The following is a 12,006-nucleotide window of genomic DNA, read 5'->3' as shown; positions in this document are numbered from 1 at the left end:
TTTAATATTCGATTTAATGACATCTATCCCATACCTGCCAGATAACCAAGTACTGTGCTGTTCTTTGGGGTTATTAGCATGAACTGCGTATAGTCTCTATCTTAAATAAAAATACATTTCTTCTCTTTTTAATTTACTCTATCTTTATTGAAGCTTTCTTTGCTCCATTGCTCTTAACTACTAATGCAGATTGAAGCTCATGTACTTTGAACTTTTTTTTGGATTTTTCCTTGCTTTAAGCTTTTGGTTCTTTCTTTGATTTTTAATCAAGGATCAGGATGGGAGCAGGTCATAATTACGTGGAAGGTGTTTTTTTCAAAATACACTCTCCTTTAAGATCATGTAGTATCTCCTAGGAGTGCTGCGAGATGCCTATAAATCACTGCAAATTAGCAGTTGTCACTTACAGTGCGTTTTCTACAGGTATGTTTGGGATTCCAGAAGGAGTTGAGATTCTTTCTCTAGAGATATCCTTGTTTTATGGTTAGGATGAATTTTGCCTTCTTTCCCATGCACTCACTGTAAATCCCCATTATTAACTGCTATTGTAGGGAATCTGTTTAGCCTTTATCAGTTTCGTAAGGGCTTTATAAATCATGAAGCAGAAATTTTAAGTGATGGTTCATAACCTTAAAAGAAAAAGTATTTTATCCCAAATGTATAAGAAAGCTGTGAAATATATATTTTAAAAAATTTTCCAACCCCAAATGCATTTGCTTCACCAAGACCTTCCAATCCCCATCTTATTCCTTTTCTTCTTTCAACAGAGACCCCCAAATTAACATCCCATAAGTCCCTGCAACATGTCTAGCAACCGACAAATAAACTCCTATAAAGGATATTTAATTAATACTTTTTACATTCCTTTAGGAAATTTGCCATTAAGTTTCTGTAGAACTTGTGGCCAAAATTTCAAAAATAACTCTCAACTTTTTATTTCTTCTTGCTGCTTGATTTGGGTGTGTCTTTCACTGCGGCTAGATGAGGAAAATCAAATCAGTGGTAAAGCCACAAATTACCAGGGAAACTTGAGAATATGAAATATGACCAAATATATATTTTCTTTATTTAATGATTAAAACTTAGCAATCTGTATTTAAATCATCTCTACTTATAAGGAGCAACAATTTGCCTTTTGCTCTATGAAAAACCTTATTTGAAAGATTATTAAGTTAAAGCATTCTGTTTTAAAGTTTAGCCATGTATAGTTTTCATTTTAAGAGTTATATTACAAAATTTGTCTCTATTATAAAAATTTCCTTTCAGCATATGACCTAAATCATCAATTCCTGGGATTATTTTGCATCTGTTTTACATACGATGATTTACATTTCTTATTTCTCATTTTTGAACTGCCACTGATTTCAGATCCCTGTCCCCAAATCAATATAATGACCATTCTATGTCCCTTTATCTTCAAACCATTCCCACTTGGTCCTATATTTTATTAGCCTTCACATTTCCCTTAAAATATCTCCTAAATGAACCACAGAGGAATCTCCTCTAAATGCTCAGGATCACAGTTTGGGAACCATTACTCTATGTGACTGATTTCTCCCCAAACAAACACTTTGATCATTTAAAAATGATGGCCCTTGCCGAGAGCACTAATGAGCTAACTTGTATATTGTGGTGAGTACACATGGAGGATAAAAAATGGGCTCAGAATTAGACTCCCTCTTTATTCATCCAAGGGGAGCATTACTGAGAGAGTTATTTTTTAAAAATTAATACAGTTTTGGCAGCTTCCCTTGATTTGAAAATGAAAAGGTTTTGAGTAGGTGAGTAGTGAAGGGGCTTTCTTTTCCTTTGCAGATTTCTATAAAAGACACAAATATGAAAAGCTTTCCGTGGACGGCAAAGAATCAGAAAACTAGTTGCACCTCACCTACTAATAACAACCAAGAGATTATTTCCCAGCCCCTTCCATTTAATGTCCAGGAAGATAAATATCGCATTAAATAGCACGGATGTTTCTTTCTAATACGGTGCGAAATGCAAACCTAAAGCATCTTATTCTTTGGCTGTTGGTTTGGCAAGGCTCATTTGTGTGGGTAAAATGCCTTCACAGGACAAAGGGAAGCCAGGCCAGAGGGAGTAGGAGAAGGGTGAGGGTCCCCACTTCCCCTTGCCTTCTTCTTTGACCCTGACTGTTTCACTGCCCTTAGTGGGTGCATTAAAGAATGAGTTGTCAACTGGAAACACTAGAGAGCTCAAAGGGTGACACCTGTATTTTCAGAGGACTTATGTTAGGGTTCAAAATTCTGGAGTTCTTTTGATAATAATAATAGCTAACCTTTATTGAGCATTTACTATGTACCAGGTGCTCTTGTAAGCGTGTTTGCTGTATTAACCCATTGAATCATCCCCTAACGCTATGAGGTATAAGATATATCCTGTATTTTGTAGATGAGGAAACTGAGATATAGAAAGGTTAAATAACTTGCCCTAAATCACACAGATTAAGGGTGAATGCGGGGCTTGAATCCTCTGGTTGTTACCATTGTGATTTTGTAACAATTATTCTCTACTGAATCAGACTTACAATTCTTTCTGCATTTAACTTGTCTTCAGGAACTGATAGGTCAGTGGGACCTTTTTTGTGGTATAGATTGATTGCTGAGGGTCCTAGTTGGGCATTTATCCAATTAGGTGTAATTGCTTACTCCCTCGTTCTCAAGACTATTTGAAGAAAATTTTTATTTTTTAAATGCTACATCACACTTAGCTTGTAATCAGCTATTATTCCTTACAGAAGTTATACATGAACTGAAGACATTAGTCTACCAAAGTTTTGACTAAACATGACATTCCTCTGGCTTCTCTTTTGCTCATTAATCTCACTTCCCAGAGGCAACCACCTTCAACAGTTTTAGTTTTTTGTTATGGTTATTGTTTCTTTTTTATATTAACCTTCATACTTTTCAACACTATGTATATACAGATTTTTCCTGGTTTATCTATTGTAGGTATTATGTATTGATTTTCTGTTATAATCATTTAATATTAGCTCTCTTATACTCCACACCTTCCCTTCCCTCAATTTTTTCCATTATAGCTCTATCACATTTTTTGTTTCTTTTACTAGCGGCCATTGTTGTGATTTTCTAAGAATTTGCTGTTGAGCCAAAAATTATTATATAACTATCATTCCTTTGGATTCAACTTTCTTTTGTGGAGTCAATGATGGCCTTAGTTTAGTTCATTTATATTTCATCATAGCTATAGCGAATTTTCTCAAAGATGCCAACAATCTGTCAAATTCCTACCAATCTTTTTCTCAAACACTGAAACATGAAATAATATATTTCCCATTTTTCTTTTTTAAAAAGTCTTCTTCCTATTGATATCCATCTTCTTCCTTCAACTTGGACTGAAGACTCTGCTTCCTGACACACATCTGTGAACATGTGACTTCTCCTTGCCATGTTCCTATGTCTATACATCTTATTTCCAATGACTTTTTTCCTTGGTCAAATCCATCATTCTACTAAAGTATCTTCTTCAGTAGTTTCCCCAAAAGAATGTAGTGGAAACAAATGTTTTGACTCTTCCTATATCTAGAGATGTTTTTATTTAATTCTGCCTTTTGAGTGATAGTTTAACAACTACATGATTCTGTGTTGATAGTATTTTCTCCTTAAACTTTGGAAGCATTCTTCTAGCCTCCAGCCAGTTTTAGAAAAGTCCAACACCATTCTGATTCCCACTCATTGGTATGTGATCCTTGATCTTTCTCTCTCTTCTTACTTCTTTATAACTGCGTGAACTACTTCTTAATTTATTACACTGGACACTTCGTAGGCTCTTTCAATCAGAAGGCTCATATCATAAAATCCTGGGACATTCTCTTGTACCTTATTTTAAAAGTTCTTACGATCCATTTTATTTATTTTTTCCTTTTTGGACTTCTCTATAATGTAGATGCTGAACATCCTAAATTATTTTCTTATTTCTTCTTTTTTATAATTCATCTCTCTGTTTTTTCTATTTCCTGACTCATTTATTATTCTTATCCTCCAAAACTTGTGTTAAATATATTTATGTTTTTAATTTTCTAATGCCTCTCTTTATTATTATTCCTGTTTTTATGAATCTTATATATTTTCTTATCTCTTGAATTATTACCAATAGTATTTTTAAGCATTTTTGTCTTTCTTTTCTTGGTATTATATCTGCTTATTTTGAGTTCCTTTTTATGTTTGTTCGTATTGATATTCCTTTTTCCATCTTGGGAATTTCCTCAACAACTTTAAAGCAGACGTTATTTAATTCAGCACTTAGAACTGTGCATTTTACATAGATAGTGCTCAATAAAGAAGTATATAGTCTAGTAATTATAAAGTATTATGTATAATATAATTATATAGTATTACATAATATTCTGTATATGATACCATTATTATTTGTAAGTATACCATCTAAATATTGTTATATAATAATCAGATAATAATTAATAATCAGATAATAAATAATTTCTTATTACCCATGCCTGCATATTCATATTTTAAAAAGTGCTGTCTGTGTGCTTGGAGTTGAGGTGCTGGGCTTGTTGACAGACAAGATTCTCTGTAGAACACATAGAACGTGCACAAAGAGGCTTTTCATCCTCTTTTTTTTAAAAGATTTTATTTATTTATTAATAAATGAGAGAGAGAGAGCACAAGCAGGGGGCAGCGGCAGAGGGAGAGGGCGAAGCAGGCTCCCCAGTGGGCAGGGATCTTGATGCGGGGCTCCATCCTGGGACCCGGGAATCATGACCTGAACTGAAGGCAGATGCTTAACTGATTGCGCCACCCTGGCATCCCCACAAAGAGGTTTTTCATTGAGGATATCCAAATTTCAGTATCTGATGGACTTTGTAGCCATTTGCTGTTTCAGAGAAAACTCCTCAAGTCTTCTAGATGAAGGGTTAGATTTTTGCCTCTGGTATTTCTGGGAGAATGGTTGAGAATAGAAGATGAAGGTCTCATTGCTTTGTAGGTAAACTTTAATCCCGTGGTTCATAGTCCCACAGTCCTGTCTGCCCTCTGTGATGCCAGGTGACCCTGAGTCAAGACTCTTGAAAATGCCTGGTTCAATGTCTCTCTTAATGCAGATCTGGGAACAGTCATCTGGCTATATTCAATGAATGAGTGAGCCTGGGAATACAGCTTTTCTGCAAGATAGCTGTTATAGGCAATCTTGACTTTGTCTTTCATGGATGCTTCCAAGTGATGGTTATGAACATTTTGTCATTAATACCCATCTTCCATGTCTGGAAACACGGAGGTTGTAGCTTCTTTCATTATACAAAATAATTACATTTTCATATGCATTTTATCTTCCAAAAACTTTTGAGATATATCACCCACTTTTGCTCACTCTCTCATTCTTTATAAATACATTTTTTCCCTTTTACTCTGATTTTAGTAAATAGGGGAGATTAATGTATGTGGTCAATCCATCACTTTCAACTAGAAATTCATCCTGGAATCTTTATGGTATGGTATGATACGGTTTGGTACGGTATCTAGAACAGATAGCTAGTCATTTTCCAGTTCTAGGATTCACCAAATACAAATCTGTAGCACTATTTTTGAATGGATATAGTAGTAAAGTAGATACACCTTTAGCCTATTCATCTTCCTCATATCCTAAACATTGCTATCATTATTTCTTCTCAGCTAATGTTCAAGATGATTGTAAAGATTCCTTATCTGAAATATGATGAAAATAGAAAATGGAAACTTAGGTGTAAAATAATTGAGGGGGAAGTGGGATAAAAGTTACTGCATATTTTAATCTGCAAACAGTGCGATATGATGGTCAGGCAACAAGCATGTGTTGAGTATCCATATCAAGGGCCAGTAGCTTCAGCATTTAAAAACTTTGGAGTCAGAATGCATGAGTGTTTGAATGAGATGAATCTGGGTTAACCAACAGCCTCTCACCCTTACTAATTTATAGTCTTTTCTCACTGTCCTTGGATTTATCATCTATGCAACAAAGGCAATAATCGTAACTATTTCATAGCACAGATACTACACAGTACTTGTTTAAACACCACTAGCTATAGGGGCACCTGAGTGGCTCAGCCAGTTAAGCGTCTGCCTCCAGCTCAGGCCATGATCCCAGGGTTCTGGAATGAACCCCTCTTGGGCTTCCTCCTCAGCTGGGAGCCTGCTTCTCCCTCTCCCTCTGCCGCTTGCCCTGCTTGTGCTCTCTCGCACACTCTCTCTCTCAAATAAATAAATAAGATCTTTAAGGAAAATAAAATAAACACCACTAACTACAGAACCAAATTATTTGATTCCTGCCTTTGCTTCATAATGGTTGATCTCAGCCAAGTTCAACTTCTTTCAAAACTGGATTTAGGTGACTAGATTTTTGGTCTTTGAGCCAATGAGAGAGTGGAATTTAGATTTAGATGATGAGACTTTGGACTTTGAGGAGATGCTATAATGGGGTGAAACTCTTTGGAATCATGGGAGGAGATGATATGTTTTGCTTGTGGGAGGGACATGATTCGTTGAGGACCAGAGGTGGGATTGCAGTAGGCAGAATTCTAAAATGACACCAAGACTGTCACCTCCTGGTTTGCATGCCCAGTATAACCCCATCTCCTTGCATGTTAAAGGTTTTTCTAACAAAATGCTCTCAAAGTATCCTAGAAGGAAATGACTGGAATTTCTTAAAGTAGAGAAACAAATCTTTTTTTTTTTTTTGAAAGATTTATTTATTTTAGAGAGGGAGAGAGAGAGAGAGCACACGAGTGGGAGGGGCAGAGGCAGAGGGAATCTACAGCAGACTCCACGCTGAACACTGAGCCCAACTCGGGGCTCAATCTCACAGTCCTGAGATCACAACCTGAGCTGAAACGAAGAGTCAGATGCTTAACTGACTGTACCACCCAGACACCCCAAGAAACAAATCATTTTAAAAGAGTTTCTAGAATCATTGAAGAAGATTTTATGAGTACATTAGCTTAATATTAATTACCATTTACTACAATATATTTATCATAAGGACTACTGGGAGAGGAATGATACAATAGGTATAGGGGAGATTATAATGATGAGGACTTACCATGTGGTTGAAACTGTATATGTATTAATTTTTTTTTATTTCTAATGTAATCCTATAAGGAATAAGTACTACGCTATGCCATATTTTACAGTTGAGGGACTAGGAGCACCAAGAGATAAAGTAATTTACCTAGAAGGTAAGTGATAACAGAGCATAGAACTGTTCAGAATAATAATCTACATAATTATGTAATGCTATTTTAAAGCAGAACTATATCTATCTACCTATGTCTACACCTATATATTTCTATGTAACTTCTCAGTTTCTCCATCTAGAAGAGGAACCTAATCCTCAAGCATCATGTATACTACATAGATCAGAAAACTATTATCCAACAGTGTCAGTTATTTCAATCGTAGTCTAATGAGGGGATCATTTTGAAAATTTAACTTGATTTCAGTAAGGAAAGACGGCAAATCCCCTATGAGAAATTACAAGAGCTTATCTGGAAAAGACCACTGACTTCTGAAAAGAATGATGAATATGTTTCCAACAAGATAACTTTAGAACAAGACATTATAGGCTATTGAAGCTTTTGGTGGATGGAATGAAATAATAGGTCACATGTATGAAGAGATGCAATATAATGTTTGAAATGACTGATCTTGTAATATGTATCCCACACCATGCTAAATTCAGTGCATTTAAGGATAAGTAAAACATGATCCTTACCCTCAAGATTCCCTAGACAGGACATCTGCTTTTCTTCATTTTCAATAAATTAGTAGTATGTAATTCTTACTGCTATACCCACAAGGCGTGATAAATCATGAAGAAAATGATTTGCTCTGCGAACTCTGACAGAGCATAGTAATCAGATTGAGGAGTCTTGGATGATTATACCTATTCTTTGTCTATTTTCACGAGAAACTTCCCCAGATAATTCTAAATTGAGTTTCACATAAACATTTTTTTTTCAAAGTATACCAACTCACCTCTTCTTTGATTAGTTCTTTTTAAAGTATATACATCTGAGCAAGTGGTGCTAACTTGAAGGTCAATCAGGAAAACAGGATGAGGGATTTGTCTTTTATGAAAATGTGCTGCCTTTGAGAATTTTTTTGATACCAAAAAATGGCAGATTTTCTCTTATAAACCGTATGTTCTTGCATTTCTGATATCTGGAATGAGTAGCTTGCCAGAAACATTCTCACTCAAAAGCCAGACTAACCCATGAAGGTGTCCAAAGAAGTCTGTTCTGATTACTGAAGATGTTGAACTAGTCTTGACTTCAAACAGTAGATATTTCCACACTTTAGTGGTATATGACAGCTCTATTCATTCCACAATGTCAAATTCTTTGGTTTTGGCCATTGGGTATTTATGCATTTTTGGCTAGGGAAGCAGAGAAGCCTAATTTGATTCTGGAGCCAAAAGTTTTTAGGCCCTGTTCCTTTGGAACTTGGACTGGAGGATTTTGGCACTGCATAAAGACTAGGACAGGGCAAGTAGTCACACATAACTAACTCAGTCAACAGAGCATATTCAGGGAGAAAGATCATGCCTACACATTGGATAACCATTCTCCAAGGCAGCCTGACAACACCCTGAATTCAATCACCCTTAAATAAACACACAAGGAAAGCGTGGCTGTAACATACCTTCGGGCGCCGCTCTCCAGCGCTGCCTGATTGGTTTGAGTGCCATAGGCCGGGATGCAGATGCAGCCATTACTGTTGTTCTTACTTATGTCTGTCTGCTGTCTGCTAACAAGCATTCATATGCTTTGGATCATTAAAGTCACAACCTCCTATGCCAATCTATTCCTCTCTAAGGGTTTGCTGTAGATTGGAAAGAGAGATGCTATTTTTGTTTCTTTTTCTTTCCATTAGGACCTCTAGTCAGGGTTATTTTTGAGGTCTGAATATCATAGCCTGCACCCTTGTCCCCGCTGAGCATATAAATCGTGTTCCCGTTAGTCTTGTTCTTTTTGCCTGATTTATTTCATTTACTGTTGTATGTGCGTTTTCAATGCAAGGCAAGTAATTCGTGTCAGGGCTGTGACAGGCAAAACGTGCTCTAACTTCAACTATTTCCTGGTGCCATTGCTATCTGCGAGAGGTCTGCTGTACTTACACCCATGCTAAATTTCTTCTGACAGACTCCAGGTGGTCGGGATTTTCACAATCCAACCCATTTCAGTGTTAGAACTTGTCATTTGGGGCTCTGTGGATTCTTTCCTCTCTTTCATCTTCCTGTCGGTGGCAGGTTGGGCCCATTTGCACACCTACCTGCAGAAGACCGTGTGTGTCCACAGGTAAAATCAAGGGTGGAGAAACACGAGTTTCACTCTCAGAGAAGGCACAGAGGACAGATATTGTAGAGAGAGAAAGAAAAAAACTGTCACTTGTAGTATTATGCAGGCTGCCCATCTAAACCCATCATTGCCTGGCACCTACACACTAAGGGCAAGGATCCAGCCAACTTGTGAGTGGGCACCACGCCATTTGAGCAGATGGGCACGGAAGTCGGCAGCCAGTAGACCATGTATGTGCATCAACGGTGGGTGTTGAGGGCACGATTCCCAGAGGAGAATGTCCTAACAGCTGTCTGGCCTGAGCCAACATACTTACGACCAAGGAAAAGTGCCATCCTTCAATCCTGCTGGGTTGGATTAACCTTCAGAACTAAATCTGCTTTTTCGGCAGCAGAAGGTGAGTTTGGGGTCTCTGCAAACCTCAAAGAATACATAAAGGAAGGAAACTGGAAAGATACAATTATTAGATATTGACTAAAGCCGCCGAGCGGATTCACGTGCATATTTTAGATATTTGACCAAAATCTTGTTAAATCTTGAAAGAATGGCATAGTCATTAAAAGCCTTGCCTCCCACAATACTTGTAGAAGTGACCTTTCCACACAGGCAGAGCATTTTCAGTGAGCGAGTACATGTCCAGCTTTGCATTAAGAAATAATGATATCTGAGGAAAGGGGTCAGCCGACTATAGAAATGAAACTGTGGGTAAATATCTTTGTCAAACTTTACATATCATGGATCAAACCTGACATAGGGTGGATTACTTTCCAAATGACAGAATTTCTTCTTCGGTGATTGAACATACACCTGAAAAAGTAAGAAGTAAACTCGGTATTTCAGCTTAAGCACTTCAGGGCAATGAAAGAGACTTTATATTCGAGACTGAAAATAAAACCTGATTCTAATTTGTTCAGAGTTCTAGGACAGTTAAACATCATAAAATCAGATATAGGTTGTTTCTGCCCAACATAGTCAAACGGCGATTTGACAATGATTTGTTTAATTTGGCTAAAATAGATGGACTGTTTTGACCATTTGGGGCCTCAATAATTGTTTGTTTACTAGTTTGCTTTGTTTTGAGGTGTTTATGAGACAGTTTTCTTGGTATTGTTTTCTGCTGTCTTGAATCTTTTTATTTAAAAGATAACATATGACTTGCAGTTGTGGAGAAAATGTCAGTTTGGCCCAAGTGTTCTATTCCTTTTTTCTTTTTTTTTTTAAATCAACAGAGTAATGTCTCTATAATGGAGGATAAAGGAGGTAGTAAGCAGGCTATGTTATCTGCCGGCAATACTAACTTCAGCTCTGGCTCTAACAAAGTATATATAATGCTTTAGATTTAATACCAATGATAGTATTATGAGTAGAATAAAATATTTATGTGTCTGTTTTAGCACACAATTTCTCATGATATCAATTTGGAAATTCATGTCTAAATATGAAGAAAAAAGTAAACTAAAAACTAAGACAATATATAAATGTACTTTGCATGAAAAAATGTAGAAAATTATGTTATTCAAGTATGGCTATGTTTCTGGGTTCTGGTAGTTTTTATCTCAAGAGCGTGTTTGAAAAGGCTAAAATAGTCTAAGGACTATATGAATGACTTCTCAATCTGAGAAAATTCTTGGAGAGAAACATTCTACTGAAGGCATGAAAAAAGAAATGAGAGAACTAAAGAAACCAGTATTTAGCTATAAATGAGGCCATGTGCACCGTATATAACTAATTTTTATTTAAGCAAGAAGGTGTGAGGCAGTTTGATTTTCTTCTTGGAGGAAAACATGTGTTTGGGACTAAATAAAGCAAGGGAGGAGTATTAAGAAGTTAAATCATTCCAGCAATTGCTTCCCTTTGGCTATCTGGGAGATAAGAAAATGTGGTTGAAGCTGAATTTAACTCAACTAGACTTAGCCCAGGATTGAAAGGCTGGTGAGCACCACAGATGACCCAGATGCTGACCAAAGACTGTTCAACAAACAAACAAACAAATAAACAAATAATGCTGAGAAACTTTAATATGTCCTCCAGAAGGTTTTTGAATCCTTCCCTTTCATTTTCTGCAGGGGATAAAAGAGATAAGGGAGAGTGTCAGATTTCTGACTGACAAGATACAGCCAAAAAAGGCTTACAGAAGAGCCAAAGAAACAAAAAACGGGGCATTTGCTTATGGATGCCCACTATGGTAACTGAATGATATCACTGGCCGAGGGAGGAGGAGATCTTAAATGTGAATCAATACACCCGTGGTATATTAAAAAGGAGCAAAACGGAAGAATTTGGTTTCTCTGTGGTTAATGTCATTACTTTCTATGAAGACTATGAAAAAAAAATATAGTGAGTGGATGAATAATTATGATTTTACATGTGTGAATTGACACGTGTCCACAGATGGGTAAAATTAGAAGATTAAATGTGTGATAAAATAATATCCTCATCTATTAACTTTCTTTTTTTCCCATCAAAAGCAGTTACCTACCACATACACATGATTTAGGTTGATGCTTATTATATCTAAACAACCAAATTGTTGGGAGTACAAGAAATATTGGCCATGTTTCCACTTTCCAAAAAAAAAAAAAAGAAAGTTTCACTAACTTTTCTTAATTTCTGATTGTAATAGCTTTAAAAAAAAGAATTTGGCAAAACAAATGAAGATTTGAACATAAGAATTGGTATAC

General features: G+C 36.3%; 1 protein-coding gene across 1 annotated transcript in view; it reads left to right on the top strand.

The window, feature by feature from the left end:
• ARHGAP15 (Rho GTPase activating protein 15) overlaps positions 1 to 12,006 on the top strand; it is a 594,269-nt gene that overhangs the window by 58,081 nt on the left and 524,182 nt on the right.

The sequence above is a fragment of the Ursus maritimus genome, unplaced genomic scaffold (genome assembly GCF_017311325.1).
Source record: "Ursus maritimus isolate PB19 unplaced genomic scaffold, ASM1731132v1 scaffold_1, whole genome shotgun sequence".
NCBI classification, from domain to species: domain Eukaryota; kingdom Metazoa; phylum Chordata; class Mammalia; order Carnivora; family Ursidae; genus Ursus; species Ursus maritimus.
This window is presented reverse-complemented; position numbering and strand designations above follow the sequence as displayed.